General features: G+C 45.5%; 1 pseudogene; it reads right to left on the bottom strand.

The window, feature by feature from the left end:
- Nucleotides 1–348: 348 nt before the first annotated feature.
- On the bottom strand, nucleotides 349–7,689 carry LOC113254303 (KATNB1-like protein 1; annotated as a pseudogene).
- Nucleotides 7,690–16,601: the final 8,912 nt, after the last annotated feature.

Here is a 16,601-nt window from a genome sequence, read left to right as displayed (position 1 = left end):
TGAAGCACAATGTTGATGACTGGTCTTTGTGGTTCCTAGTAACACGTCCTGTCGTCTTTTTCACACAGAATTAATTATATTCTTATGCAGGACACAGTATTGTATCAGTAGTTCTTCAACAATGTTACTGAATAACCACATGAATCAATCTCAAATGCTGCAAATGTAACAATCCTCATGGAATCTGAAGTTATTTCTTTTGGATATTCTTCTTACTTCGATGTGAAATAGATTGTTTTGTTAAGGTTTCATTAGTGGTTTCTTGATGTGGCTTTTTTACAAGAGAAAAAATGGTTTTGATTTCTTTCATAGATCAAAATTTTCAGTTGAGACATGTTTCTGGAAGTCTCATAGTCCAAGCATGTTTCGAATAACCAAGATGAAGTCTCTAAATGCAGGTATCCTAAGTAAGCATTTTGCATCCTTAGCTACACTACCAGGATCTTGACCAAAAGTAAAATGATTTTCTTGTTCCCACAATCTACTTAATTCTTGTTTTAAAATCTGAATATTTCTATTTATAATTTCTGTTTTGGATGATTATTCTGACCACCACCTTTATGATGTTTGAAGCCCTGTTAAACCAATTATCACATATTTTTCTAATTTGCTTCTAAGTAGTGACTTTACTAGAAGCAACAAGTCCACCCAGTAGTCCAGTGAGATGTATTTTCCTTCCCAAAAGTTCTTGGTGAGCACAGGAAGGCTCCTATCATCACCAAATAAGCTACAAGTTCACCTGTACTTCTCATTCTTTGGAAAGTTAAAGCTACATTCAGTCTCAAATTCCTGCTAAGCTAAATTTGTGCCATTGTCTCACTGTTCTGAGAAACCTCAGGGGAAAACACCCGCTATATTTTGATGATGGGCTTCCTGTCCCTGAAGAATCCCTGGAATTAACGAATTCTATTGAATTCTCATGTGGTAATAGTTCAGGCAGGTGGCCGACACAAGCCAATTCCCTTTCTCTGCCTTGTCACAGCCCCCACTTCTAGGAGACTATTTTCTGTGACAAAGATTTGGACAAGGATGAACTTTTATTTTTCTGCCATAGATCACCTTATGTAGTTTATCTGGCATTGTGTAGCTTGTCCTAACTGTTCTATTTATGTAAGCAGCCAACTATTGGAGATCTCTTAACTTTTTCAAAAGGTTCAAAATAATAGATTTTTCAATCATTAATATTGTATAGAAATTTCTGTTTTTAATTATTTCATATTTTTCTGTTCATCTCCAATTTTGCAGATGGATTGATCAAAATGCATGAAGTTTTTAAAGAAAAGCTTAGTTCTTACTAGAGAGATTAGACATTGTGTTTTGGTTTTGTTGTTGTTGGGTTTTTTTTTTTGCAACATCAATAGAGTGATCCTCAGTATTACTACAAAAGTTCCATTTTTTAACATTATGGGCTCAGATGCCGTAATTTCTTTTTTTTAAATAAATTTTTATTATGTTATGTTAGTCACCATACGGTACATCCTTAGTTTTTGATGTAGTGTTCCATGATTCATTATTTGCGTATAACACCCAGTGATCCATGCAATATGTGCCCTCCTTAATACCCATCACCGGCCTATCCCAATCCCCCACTCCGCTCCCCTCTGAAGCCCTCAGTTTGTTTCCCAGAGTCCATAGTCTCTTGTGGTTCATTCCCCCTTCTGTTTACCTCCCCCCTTCATTCTTCCCTTCCTTCTCCTACCGATCTTCCTGCTATTTCTTATGTTCCGTAAATGAGTGAAACCATATGATAATTGTCTTTCTCTGCTTGACTTATTTCACTTAGCATAATCTCCTCCAGTCCATCCATGTTGCTGCAAATGTTGGGTAATCGTTCTTTCTGATGGCTGAGTAATATTCCATTGTATATATGGACCACATCTTCTTAATCCAGTCATCTGTTGAAGGGCATATCAGCTCATTCCACAATTCAGCTATTGTGGACAATGCTGCTATGAACACTGGGGTGCATATGGCCCTTCTCTTCACTACGTCTGTATCTTTGCGGTAAATACCCAGTAGTGCAATTGCTGGACCATAGGGTAGCTCTATTTTTAACTTTTTAAGGGACCTGCACACTGTTTTCCAGAGTGGCTGTACCAACTTGCATTCCCACCAAAAATGTAGGAGGGATCCCCTTTCTCTACATCCTCTCCCACATTTGTTGTTTCCTGCCTTGTCAATTTTTGCCTTTCTAACTGGCATAAGGTGGTATTTCAGTGTGGTTTTGATTTGAATTTCCCTGATGGCTAATGATTTTGAACATTTTTTCATGTGTCCGTTAGCCATTTGCATGTCTTCATTGGAAAAGTGTCTGTTCATATCTTCTGCCCATTTTTTGATTTATTTGTTTCTTGTGTATTGAGTTTGAGAAGTTCTTTGTAGATCTTGGATACCAGTCTTTTATCTGTAGTGTCATTTGCAAATATCTTCTCCCATTCCATGGGCTGCCTCTTAGTTTTTTTGACTGTTTCCTTGGCTGTGCAGAAGCTTTTTATCTTGATGAAGTCCCACAAGTTCATTTTTTCTTTTGTTTCTCTTGCCTTTGGAGATGTGTCATGAAAAAAGTTGCTGTGGCCGATATCAAAGAGGTTGCAGCCTATGTTCTCCTCTATGATTTTGATGGATTCCTGTCTCACATCAAGGTCTTTCATCCATTTGGAATTTATCTTTGAGAGAGTGGTCAAGTTTCATTCGTTTGCATAGATGCCATAATTTCTTAAATACCGGCTCCTCAACCCAGCCCTGGAGATGATGAACGGCATGCAACAGCCTAAAGCAACCCTTTCCTCTGGGCCAGGTCCCACTGCACCGGCAGTGAGCAGCAGGCAGGGACAGCCTTGTGCTCACTGGCATCCTGGGCTGGCCCCTGCCCTTCTCAGGTCATAAACATCTGGTGGAAGAGCTAAAGCAGATGAATTTTGCAAGGAAATACTGCCCATTCCCTGCCCATAAAAGTTGCACCAACTTAGCCTTTTATCAGCAGGGGCTGAAAGGACAGTTAGGAGAACCTTTGTACCTTCCCCATGCCTCTTACTCTTATTTGCTGTTTTAGCGATTAAGGTAAAACCCGTAAAAGACAGGAAGGTCTATAAAAGATGTCAGAGAACCACAAAGGGGATGTTAAGAAGTTGGTCTGAGTTCCCAGGCTGTGGAAAGTGACAGCAGGGAATCGATAAGTTAAAAGCTTTTAAAAGGCGCCCAGGGATAGAAGAAAGGTAGATGGGGGATGGGCATGAATGGAGGTTTTCAGTCCTGAGCTACTCGGAAGGCTCCCGTGGCAGGGCGGCAGCTCGACTTCCCTTGCCCTGATGTCTGAGGACATCCTGGGCACTCAGCAGGGCTCACTCTCGTGGGACTGGGGGAGAATCTTAACGTGGATTTAAAAGTGGCTGCCCTCAAGTTGAAGGCCCAGGGGACAGCAGAATACTGGGGCCTAGTCAGCTGCAGGCATAATCAGGAGCAAGTGTCAGCTGGCAGAGACCTATATGCCTTCAGATAACCAGCTCTCAACAACCTTGGGCTCCTTCTCAATGAAGAATAGAAAGAAAAGGATCATCCGGGCTTTATGGACCTTGGAACCTCCTCAACTTTCCATCAAGCCATCGAAAGCTTTTCTTAGCCCGCATTTAATGCCTAGCCCTTAGGCTGGGCCCTGCAGGGTTACAGAGGAGGTGCAAACTATATCTGCTGATGAGGGGCCTGTGGGCTTGGAGGGGAGGCCAGACCAGTTGGCCCAAGAAAGCACCATGATCCACACAAGACTGGGGAATGTCAGACTGTGCCCCGGGTGCGAGCGAGATGGTGCAGTGGAGCCCTGAGAACAGGAGACGGATGGACAGGACACGGGCTTCAGCGGGGACGCGAGGCTCAAGGATCGGAGATCCCAGGGTGGCCACTCCACGTCCTTGCTTCTGTGAGATGTGAAGAGCTGACCCTTCTGAGAGGAAGGAAAGCATCATCTGCCGCTTTCTGGGCCCCTGCTCCTCCCAGCAGCCACCGGGTCCACATGTCAATGCTCAAGGCCTACTGGTGAGGGGAAAGGGCAGAAAGGAGAAAAGAGGGGTGACCAGGGGACAAACGCAGCTCCCGCTCCAGCTCCTTCAACCAGGCCAACTTTTGCAGCTAGCTCTCTAGCTGCAAAAGTGGGTCTTCAGGTTCACTTGCCCCTGGCAGGGAGGGACTGGGGACGCATCCAAGTACGTCTCCTGAGAGTCCCTAGGATCAGACAAAAACCCAAAACCCAGCTCTGCTGCAAGGGTCTGTCAACATCCTCATAATTGGATACGTGAAGTGCTGACATATTTACCCTGCTTAATCACCGCCCCACCCCACGGAGGAAAACTGATTTCAGGCACTTGAGGACAGAGAAATAGCAGTGACCTTTCTGCAAGACTGATGATAACTCGCTCCTTATAAGGAGCAGACAAGAGCCCCACGCTCATGGTTCAGGAATGTGTGTCTCTGTGTGTGTTCTTTCTAACGTTACCTGGCAATGGGCCTCCACACCTGAGCCCAGCATTTCCAGGACAGCAGAATGGAGTGGGCTTCCCTTCTCCCTAAGCCAAGAGAGTATTGATTGCTGCAGATAATCCTAACCATAAAGTTTCCCAAATAGTACTGTAATTGGATTAAATTCGACCAATGGGCTGTTAAAAGGAAAAAAAGAATGTTTTCTATTATTTGAGAAACAAACTACCAGTTGTTAAAAGGAAAAAAAGAATGTTTTCTATTATTTGAGAAGCAAACTAACAGCTATATAAACTCCTGCCTTACAGTGGATGATTATATAACTGCTAATAAAAACAATAAGGGTCAAAATTCAGTGGTCTGAAGCCGACATCCCTCCAGGAGCTAGTAGCAATAGGCCTCAGTAGTTGTAGCTGTACATGACTTACAGGGCCTCCCTGCCTCAGACACTCCACTTGTGATCTCTTCATTCCTCCAGTGACCCAGTAACTACGCCCATTTTACAGATAAAGCGATTGAAGTTCAAGGAGAGGTTAAGTCACTTGCCTGAGTTCACCCGGCTAGCAAGTGGAAACAGAGATCTGAACCCAAGTATTTCTGACTTGAAAGCCAGCGGTGTTCTTTCCATGGGTGCCGCAAACCCCTGCATGACTTTCCTACTGCCCACGGATGAGCAGGGTCCCTCTGGGCTGTGCGGGGTGAAAAATAGGGATGGCCACTCTCACTTGTCCTGTTCCTCATGAGGACTTCCAGACTTTCAAGAATAAAAGAATGTTGTGCTTCTTCCGAAACTGTTTTCCCTTTCAATCTTGGGTTCCTCGGAAACACATGGAACCAGAAAGACGAATCCCTGAGTGCTCTCTGTGCTCAGCATTGGAGGAGCCCAGCCGGCAGGGCAGCCTGAGGTCTTCTGGTAAAATGCTTCCTGGCTGACCTGCCCTGTCCCGATCCTCTGGCCGCCACCACCACCTAGCCAGGCTGCATGCCTCTAGCTCCTGGAGCTCGTCGGCTGGGCCAGACATACCCCCATATTCCGTGCGCCTGCCCAGATATTCTGACACCTCGACTCATTCTTCATTCAAACACATATTCATTATTCATGCAAACAAATATTTTGTACTCATTATATGTGCCAGGCACAGTCCTAAAGCCTTGGACGATAAGACAGACATGGTCACTGCCTCTAGGTGCTGACATTCAGGAATGTGGAATAAATAACCAACTAGTTAATTGCTTGACTACAACGATAAATGTCCCGCAAGGATTACTAAGTTGTTAGGAGAGTGCAGAATTGGGGGCAGGGATGGAGGTCCAGAGAGGACTGAGGGATCAGGGAAAGTTTCCCCAGGAAGAAGACAAGGTGGCTGGGTGCACAGAAAGAGGGGTCAGTGGTACAGTGTGAGGCCAGAGGGGTAAGCAAGGTCTGGTCTTGAGGGCCCTTCATAGATCTGGACTCTATCTTTGAAACTATGAGACTCCTTTGTAGGGTTTAGGTGGTGACTGATATGTGTGTATAAATCAGGGAGGAAAAGAATGATGTGTGCGCCAACAATTTCTCGATCACACTGAGAATTCACAACGGCCTTTTGGCTTTTGGTCCTTCTGAAACAGTAAATCTGCAGTAACTTAAAGGCTATCACTTCGGGGGGGGGGGGGTCCTAGTAAATGTTTGTTCTTGACAATGGTGATTTTAGCTCAGAAGTGGAAGTATTCCCCCACCCCTGCCAGCAGTCTGAATCTGGAATGGTCTTCCCACATAGCCACACTCAGAAGTAGGCCCCTTGAGGCCCATTCAGAGAGGTGGAGGGCAGGGGGCAGAGGGCAGGGGGACAGGTACGGCAGAGAGTGGAGTGGTGCTGGGGCCTGGCCCCTTTGTCAGGATTGTCTTTCCCCGGGGCCCTGGGAAAACATCGAGGGACCTCCAAACAGCATTCTCAGAGTCTGACCTGACATGTCTCCGCTGAAGACTGAGGCTTTTGGTTCTTGAGCCTTTTCCATGGCAACAATGAAGGCCTTGCCCCAGAGGACCCGCTGAATTCTCCTCTCTCCCTACCCTCCCGGGACCTAAATGCCTAGAGGGAGGCACGCCATTCCCGACTGACTCCCTCGGAGGAATGTTTATGGTGGAAACTCAGAGCGAGCTGGGGCCTGGGGAGGGCATGGAAAGGAAGAGTTGGGATGTCAAGAAGGACTTTTTGATCAGTCCCATGGTGGGAGGGCAGCAAGGCCAAAAAACCTCTTACGACTGCAGCACGACCCCACCAAGTGACAGTTTTGCCTTTGAAAGCCCGACTTGTCCAGAACTGAGGAGGATGGAGCACACAGACACACACTCCCTACGCTTCTTATTTAAGGGAATGTTAACCTTTCTTTAAAGTGTTCTTCTTAAAATTATATTGGGAGACCACATTTTTTTTAACTGTGAGAATATGTCTCCACATCTCAATAAAATGATTAAAGTAAAAAAAAAACCTTTCCTCTAAACATGACTAAATTTAGTGTCAGTGACCAAAACACATGCCAACTTGCAACATTAGCAGCCTCGCTGCAAGGCCAGTTCTGCCAAGCCCTTTTCCTAGTATTTTGTATGTTACCACACATCTGAAAATTTTCCATGGCACTTGTCCCCTCCAGAAAAGTGCTGGGAGTGAGTTCCCAGGCAGTGCTGCTCACATGAGCGCATGGGCAGCGTGCAGTGCTGCTATCACGCGATGAAAAGAATGTGAGAGAAAAGAGATAAGGTCTGAAATGGAAAAAAAAAGAAAAAGGTGGGAATTTCTAAACCAAATGTCAGTTCTGCATTGCAGCGATCATGAATGGATAACCAATTAGCAAAAGGCCAAATATACGTGTGTGGCATTGTCCCGGGCAGTGGCCAGATCCAACAGCATCGCATCTGCAGATGGCCTCCAGCTCTGTGGCTTCCAAGACAAGCCATTGTACAGTCTTTGCCCAGTGCCGGGGCTCTGGTCCCAGCAGAGGAGGAAATGTCTCCTTGCTTTCCAGCTTGAGATAGTGGCTTGTGCCTTGGCTGGGGTGTCAGGAAACTGTTCCAGAAGCAGCCAGCTCTGCTTGTTATCAGCTGTGGGCTTTGGCCCGGTCTTCTATCCCAGTGGGGTCTTTACTTCTGTATCTCTAAAATGATGGCAACAACTCAACACCGTTTGACTGAGGACCGACTGTGTGTCAGGCTAAAATGCGTATGACTTAGGATACCGCCATCCCTTCGATGATAGTGAAGTCGTGGGTGGAGATATTGAGTAAGCACCACGTGTGAGGTGACTCTGAACATTAGAGCATCCCCATTTACCCAGTGAGTGTTTAAGAGAGGATTTTGTTGCTATGAATATAAAAATGTGTCAGGATAGACATGAAAGAGACAAACTGCATGTAATAGTTAATATATTTTAATTACTTGCACATACTTAAAATCACATATGCTATTTGTTAATTTATAAACACTGATTAATATGTTAATAGTTTAAGTGGGGTGCCCGGGTGGCTCAGTCAGTTAAGCGTCTGCCTTTGGCTCAGGTCATGACCTCAGGTTCCTGGGATCGAGCCCTATGTTGGGCTTCCTGCTCAGCAGAGTCTGCTTCCCCCTCTGCCCCTCCCTTGCTCTTTAAAAAAAACTCCTTTTTTTTTTTTTTTAAATTTAAACTCAGTTAGCCAACATATAGTACATCATTATTTTTGGATGTAGTGTTCAATAGTCCTGATTAGTATGTTAATAGTTTAAGTGGTATATTTAAAAAATCACATCATGTTTATAACGCAGACATACGGCCTTTACCCACTCACAAAGCAATCCGTTTAATCAAACCTTTCCAGTGTGCCTTACGCGTCAGTGTCTCAGTCTTTGAACCAGCCTTCAGAGCACATCAGCTGCGGACCCATCCAGGTTGCTAGACCTCCAGCACTTTTTAAATCTAAGTATGATGTTGTCATTGGAAAATTTACCCCAAGTTACAATAATTCTTTCCTTATTTGTGATTTCAGAGACTAACCACTTATTTTTAAAAGATAGTATGTAGTCGTATTGATTTTTAATGTGATCTTTATATGGTTTGTTCACTGTGGCCTCCAACATTCAACAGTTGAGGGGTCAGGTCCCCAGGAATAAGTGCCAAATGTGGGTCAGATTTCTCTTTCCTCTACTCTCCTGTATTGCCAGGAATCTTCCACAGGATCCCATAGCAGCCTTGCTTTAGATGCTTAAGGCTAACACGTCTTCATTTTGTTGTTCAAAATAAAACGATTGAAGAGGTACCCTGTATTCTGTAAAGATTCCACAGTGACTGACTCTGAGGTGTAATTTCGGAGGGAAAAGGCATGATCATATTCGCCATTTGCAATAGAAGTTAGAGGGCATTCAAAGTCCGGCTGCCATCCTCCTGACAAGACGGTAACGACATATGCTTGCCTTTTGTTCAGTTGAGACAGATTAGAATTTTCTCAAAGGAATCTTACCAAGAACCAAAGGAAATCTAAGAACTAAAGACACAGACTGGTTTCAGAGCCCCTCCGGGGATCTCGGTGTTACTGCTCCTTTCTGTATTCTGCAGACTGCAGGTGTTTTCCCATGCTTTTCTCAGCGTTGCTCCCCTCTACAGCAGTCACCGTGGAGTGGGGGTGTGGGGTGTGGGGGTGACCATAGAAAGCCACTGGGATTTGGAGGAAGGCAAACAGACTTTAAACCAACATCTGCCTCTCACTGGCTTTCAGACTTTGGGGACATTGCTTCACTTGTCCAACCGTTGGTTTCTTCCTCCATCTAATGGAGGTACACGTCTTAGAGCATCTTTGAAGATTCTCTGAAGACCAAGTGGGATTGCATACCCAAGATACTCCACCTGAGGCCAGTCCGTGCTGAGGCAAGAGTTGTTGGACCTGCCAGCAACTATCAAGTCCCTTCTATTCCCTCGTGTATTTCCCAGGGTGGACAGAGAATGCACAACAGGGGAGAGATGGCTCACTTCCCCTTTTCTAGGGACAGCTTAGCAAGACAGTAGTCATAGCAACTACCCTGAACCACCCATTACCTTTTTTCCAGGGAGTTTAAAGTTTTGTTTGATTTTTACTAAAAGAAATACCTTTGTCAGGGGTGACCTCCAGGCGTTAGGTCAGAATTCTTTGATGAGCATCTGATCTGGGAAGAGCACCTGTCCCCATGGTCCAAAGTTACTCCTTGATCTTTGGAGATGAAGCCAGCATGTACTTCTTCCCACCTGCAGAGGGAATGGTTGGTTCCCCAGGCAGAGGAAGGAGGGAGGCCTTGTTTGCCTCCTGAACCAGCCACACACATTTCACAGGGCCTAACAAGCCTTAGATCCTCCAGGGCCCCAAGAGAAGCAATGTCCCTCCCCTTCTTTGATCTCCCTTCAGTCGCACCCCGCCAAGCATGACAAAAAATTAGTTTAACTCTCTCTTAGAGGGGCCTATCTTTGTTGAAGAGCAGACCTTAATAAATATCTAGGGATAGAAGGTGAGATCCTGAATCATGCCTTAGCTGAAGACAGGCACATCAACAATTATTTAATACTTGAATCTTAATTAATGTTTAATTAATCTAATTAATAACAGAATCTTCTGAATTAGGATATAACAGGAACTTGGGTGTGGAGGAGAGCAGAAAAAGATTGGTTGTGGAGGGGTTGGCGAGAAAAGATGACAAGCTGGATGGTTGGAAGGACAACAAACTGCTAAGACAAGGCAGTCTACTTGACAATCTCTGATGGTTTGCTCTTTTGTGATGTGACCCCGTCGCAGCTGCCTCACCCCTCCAGGAAAACTGGTTTCTCAGGCATTCACACAGGTTTGGTGGAAATCCAGGGAAAGGGCCAAGCCCCACACGTGGGTTTCTCTGGTGTGAAACCAGGCCAGCATCTACAGAACAGGAAGCAGAGTTAGAAGGTGAATTCACTGGGGACAGGGACTCTGAGCCAAAGCTGATCATGAACAAACCTCCTTAGAATTTGCAGATGTCTGAGGGGGTGATTTGTATTTTTGATGAGTCTATGAATTGGTATTTGAGCCCAGCCTGATGTGTCTTAAGGGACAAGATAGGATTCTCTCGGGGTCGTGCACATGGCACATCCTATACCAACTTGGCCAGTTTGTCCCAGCATTGTTGGGGCAGCCTTGCCAGGATCTCAGGGGGGTGTGCCCCTAAAGCAGTAAGCTCTATAGTGTATCATCTTGGAGATAACACCATCTTTCTAGCCTGTGTCTCTCTCAGAGCAGATTCAGGGCCAGCAAGCAGGATTCTTCAGCAATCCCTCCTTCCTTTTTCTGGGCCTCCAGCCTTGATGAAGGCATCCATCTATCATGTCCCTCTGAAATGGAGGTGGGCATGTGGTGGCCCCCACCGCCATCTGCAGGGGGTATCCAGACACCTCCCCTCCACCTTCAAGATATACAGGAAGAGTCCCAGAGAAGGTTAATTGCAGATCGCGGTATCAGAGGGAGGCTCTTCCTGTGAATCACAGCATCCTCCCCATCCCAGCCCTGACTCCCGTGTTCCTGGAGCGAGCTAGCCAAAAGAAGCATGTGGGACATCTTTAGGGTGTTTACTTCTCTTCTCTGCCAGACATAATATTATCTGGTCTCTCTGTATCACCCAGATGTCTGATTCCTAGCCAGGGTCTCTCCCTTCTCCAGAATTCTAGATGAGTTTGTGGAAGTTACCATGTTGACCATGGAACCCCTCAGGCTTAGACCTGACATATTTCTCCCTTCCAACTTCTCTTCCTTATCAGCTGCTTCCTTGGGGGAATATGTAATAGTGAAGAGCCAGGGCCCCACAGGCTCACATTTGTCTTGTCTCTCAAAGCCTCAGCAGACTCCTTGGCCGATGGCTTGCCCTTACCGGGATCCTGCAAGATTTCTGTCACTTAGGTCTTCTGACCTGCTCCCCTCTGTTCTTCCTGGGGACATTCCACCATCCCCTGCCTCTCTCTGCCAGGACGCTTTTTGACAGAACCACTGGCTTGAACAGTTGCTGGACCTCTGATGAAGACAAACATATTGAGGAAACCCTAGGTTTTAACTTACGCCTCTCCCGCCAACCAACTTGCTTTGCTCCCTCCATGCCCAGTGGCTGGAGCATTTTTAAGTGTCCCCAGAGCCTGGTCATGCTCTCTGACACATCTTTCTGCCCCTTAGGAAACTCCCCCTTTCCACTACGTTTTAGACTGCAGAATTCACTGTGGTTTTTTCTTTTTTTTTTTTTTAAGATTTATTTATTTATTTATTTGACAGAGACAGCCAGCGAGAGAGGGAACACAAGCAGGGGGAGTGGGAGAGGAAGAAGCAGGCTCCTAGTGGAGGAGCCTGACATGGGGCTCGATCCCAGAACGCTGGGATCACGCCCTGAGCCGAAGGCAGACGCTTAACGACTGCGCCACCCAGGTGCCCCTCACTGTGGTTTTCCTATTTTGAATAATACTAGCTAAAATTTATTGAGCACATTATATGTGCCAGGCACTGTACTAACCACTTTACATTCATTGTGTCCTTCAGTTCTTACAGCCTGTGGGATAAGAGCTATTATCATTCCCTCATTTTATAGAGGAGGAAACTGAGGCACTAAAAGGCTAAAACTTTCCTACGTGGCCAGAAAGGGCCAGAACCATGGGTAAAACACAGCTAACTTCACAATCTGTGCTCTTTCCGTCTATGCTATACAGCATCTCACTGGGCCTTATTATGTCTGTCAGTTATTTCCTTAACTAAAGAAAAGAACTACTGACTTCCTGCCTGCCCAGTGAGGACATGAGTATCTGTGGCTGATTGTCCTTAGTCTGGCATATGTAATAAGTAGTGTTTGGTGAATGGATGGATGGATGGTTGAGTAGATAGGTGGATAGATGAGTGGACAGATGGACAATGGGTGGGTAGTAGATGATGGATGGATGGATGGACGGACAGATGGGAAGGTAATGGGTGATGGAGGGATGGATGGACAGATGGGTGGGTAAGTGGATGATGGGTGGATAGTTGGATGGCTAGGTGGGTGGATAGGGGGACTGCCATGTGATCTAAGATCTTTTGTGCAGAAGAACATTTTGGAATACAAGGAATGCAGATAATCCGGAGCTGCACCCTCTGTGGCTGGTTTTTTGTTTTTTTTTTTGTTGTTTGTTTGGTTTTTTTTTTGCCTTTTTCTCAAAATCCTACATGCTGTTCTCTTTGTAGGAGGAGGACTTTCTCCAGGTACCTAACCCCACAAAACAAATAGAGGAGCTATATTTCTACTAAATTACTTCTGCCTGTATTTATTTTCTTAGGTGCTTCATGCTAGCTTCGGAATTCAAAACAGATTTGCTCAGGGAGGCTCAGTTTTTAGTAAAACTAGCTGTTCTCTGATCCTGGTGGGAACCTGTGGCCCAGACCTGAGTCAGGAACATCAGGCTGTGGGATTTGTTGTTTACGTCTGGAAGTCTGAGGCACCCCTGTTGTGCGGAAATAGGGGAATACACGTGTCCCGACACAGTGCTACAAAACAGAGGCTGGGACTGGGTATGGGCCTTCCTTTTAACCCAGAACAAGCTCATGGAAAAGGTGAGCTTGCAGGATGAGAACAAACTTGCCTTCGGGCCCTCTTTCCCCTTGTCTCCCAGGTTCCCACCTACCTTCATTCTAAGCTGCCTTCAACTCTCAGATCTCTCTTCTTGTTCTCTTGGTTCTGCATGACAAACTCACTCTTGCTAAAGTATTAATTAGTTACTATTTTCCTTTCCCATTAGAAAGAAGTTCTTCAGTAAAAGCCAAGTTAAAGCTTGGCTCAAAGGAAGAGTTGCTCAAATTACACCAAGCAGGTGATATCCACTGAGCCTGTCATTCAGGCTAGCCTGTTCATTTGTGATTTAGTTTTATGTATTCTTGTACTAACATTAAGTTAAATGGGTCTGGAGAACACCTCAAGGCCAAGTCTTTTTCTCATTGACTCTGGTATCTCTAGAGAAGCTCTTCCTGTCCTACTCAGAACCAGGATTTGGGGGATAAATCTGCTAATTGTTCTCACCATCTAGGACCCCCCAGCCCCGCCAGGTCTGTCACCTCCCAGAAATGGTCTGCCCTGCCCCTTACAAAGGTCTGTCTTCCCCCTCAGGGTGACCAGGAGGCCCTGGTCATGAGGTCTGAGCTGCCATGTGCCTCTGGCAGGGCCTGACGTTCATCTTCAGGTACTTACAGTACAAGAGGTAGAGTTACCTGCACAGGGAAGTTTTCAAGATGTTGACTAATACCTGCCTTTGGGCTGGGCATTAAAAAAAAAAAAAAAAAGGAAAGGAAAATCATATTTGCCCATCTTTGGTCTCACTCCAAGCTTTGCCACAAACTCTCCGTGCCCAGCTCTAATCTTTTTGTCTGATTACGAGCTAGGATTACAAGTAAACTCTGTGAACTCTCTGCATGTAAAGTTAAATAATAAATAAATAAATAATAAAAAACAAGTTCTTCCCCCAGTGCTCCAAATCATTTTTGTCATTGAAAGGACAATGAGGGATTTAGTTGTCCTATCCAATCAGCCTATTTAATGTGAAAGTGAATTAAGTCTTTATGCCCCATGAACTGTGAACAAACCTGCCCAGTACAGGTGTGTCCCAGTTCCTGGCAATCTTTCATGCTGGGGCCCTGAGCTTCTTTTTAACTGAGGTGGGAAAAGGATTAGAAGGAGGGAAGATGTGCTCCCAGGGAGAAACCTGTCAGTGCAGTGCCTATGTGAAGACCGGACAAAGGTGTCCTGTCTCCTGGGTGGATACAGTGTCTCTCCTGGTCCCAGGGCTCCGCAAGCAGAGGGCAGTCTGTTCCCCACCTCAGCTCGGCCCCTTGGCCTGAGGTGTGTGAGACAGCCCCAGCCCCTGGACGCTTAGCTTTGGGAGAGGGTCTCTGTCCTGCTCTGGAGAGGGTTATTGGTGCCTTAGCTCTTGGAATGCCTGCTTTAGCTTTGCCCACCAGAGACCTGAGGACTGACCCCTGTCAGTGCTGGAGCAATGAGGGTGACAGAGCTCCCAGGCTGGCCACAGGCTGTGTCACCCCTGCTTATTCAGAGGCATTCATCATGCATGTCCACTCAGCAGAAAGGGCATTGAATCTCAACCCATGCAAACTGCAGATTTCTCTGAAATCACCCATTCGAGACAGTTCTTAGATACATAAGGCATAATTGATAGAAACTCAAAGCTGGAAGCATCCTTGAGAGGCCATCTGGGTCACTCCCAGCCTTTATGCAAAACCACTTCGACACTATGCTAGCATTCCTGGCAGCTGACGGAAAGGTGGCTGGTTTGAGCCTTCCTTGGAAAAAGATTTTGGATGGCGCTTCCTGAATGCTTGGATTTATATTTTTAATTATACTATGAAATAGAAGGAAAATTCTCTATAAAATCAGATATCACTGCTCTACCTCCATCCCTCTCCTCCTCCTCCTCTTCCTCTCTGGTCTGTTCTCTGGGAGACCCCTCTGAGAAAGGGGTTAGCAAGCAGGAAGGTGTGCGAGTGAGTGCTCAGATGCCATATCTATGCGGGAGTCAAGGAAGCAGGACTGGGCTGGGAGGGGTAGAGGCTGCACCGCAGTGCCATTGTCACAGTGGCCAGTATCGCCCCAGCTTAACCCAGCAGAACATGCTCCTTACTTCCAGCATCAAAGGCATCCGTCTCAGGAAAGGACTGATCAATGCAGGTGCCTAAGCCCACTCCTTGGTCCAATCAGTTTTGGCTAGGGGGACATGAGCAATTATGATTGGCCAGTCCTTGGTCATATGGCCACCAATACCAGGGTGATGGGAAAGCTTGTCAGCAATACCTACCACATACCTCTAATGCTATCTACCTTTGAAAATATGAGTGCCTAATAGAGTGCCTAATAAGAGACACTCAGTAGACGATCATTATTGTTTCCTCCATCGGCATCATCAGAACTAATGAAAACTACCTTTCCTCTAAAGTCTTGGGGCCAGTGGGTTCAGATAAAATCAACATTGGCTCAAACCTCAGCCCCAAATTTGAACTAAGCCTGAACTTTTCTGAAAAAACTGAGAATGTTTAATAAACATTTTCCTCCAACAAAGTTGATCTTTGGGTGTCCTTATACTTTCTGAGCCAGAATGCGCCTGGATCATGGGAACCATCACAAGGATGCTTATCTCCCTAACAACTTCAGTGATCTGAAATATTTCCCAAGAAAGACAGTTACCAATGTTTTTCTGACCTTTTCATAGAGCCAAAGCTTTTGGATGAAGTGTAGAAAATTCCTGTCTCTGAACTGAGTATCAGCTTTTTGCAGGGTCTCATTCCTAAGGATGAGTCTTATATATCCTTCCCCACCTCAAAACCTTTAGCCTCTCCAGAGCCTCATGAAGAATTTAGAACAGAGAGTTCTGGGCTCTCAGTGACAAGCCCACCATTCCTACTTCCTTGCTCCAGCACTACACTGTAGCCAACAGGATGTCCAGATGTTCCCCAAACTCCAGTCACCCTGCCCTCTGCTTCCATAACACGCCATTCCCTCTGCAGAAAACACACTCTCTACTTCCCACCCACCCCTCAAAATCCCATCTGTTTTCAAGGCCCACTTCAAGGCTCTCTCCTCCAGGAAGATTTCCTCCCCTTTCAACCAGCTGTGATCTTAGACTATCTTTTAATCTTAGTGCTTAATGCCATGTTAACTTGAATGATAAGCTTCATAATTCAATTCAAGGCCATTTATTGAGAACCTACTATGTGCTGTTGCAGGCACTGGAGATAGAGATGCGTGAGATAAAATTAACCCAAGCAACGGGGGGGCTCTTTGTAGTTCTTACATATTTCAGTTGATGAATTTCCATGATTTTAAAAAATATTTACTTCTTTCTAACCCACATTTCAGATAATTCTGTTGCTACCTGCTCAGAGCTTTGCTGTTCTCAACTACGAAATAAAAGCTTTGGGCTACATGGTTACTGAAGATCCTTTCTCACTCAGCAGTGGGTCTTTCTTATATTCTGTAGTCACCTTGTCAGCACGTCCAGTGATCACTCTGCTCCTCTTATTATCATCCAGTGATATATAGTGTCCTCTGAGCTTCAGAGAATTTGGGGCAGAAGTCTGAAATTACTATGTAATTAGCATATCTGTGTTCACTGAACATGGTC

This window comes from Ursus arctos, unplaced genomic scaffold, assembly GCF_023065955.2.
Source record: "Ursus arctos isolate Adak ecotype North America unplaced genomic scaffold, UrsArc2.0 scaffold_12, whole genome shotgun sequence".
In the NCBI taxonomy this organism is placed as follows: Eukaryota; Metazoa; Chordata; class Mammalia; order Carnivora; family Ursidae; genus Ursus; species Ursus arctos.
The sequence above is the reverse complement of the archived record's forward strand: the minus strand, read 5'-3'. Positions and strand labels throughout refer to the sequence as shown.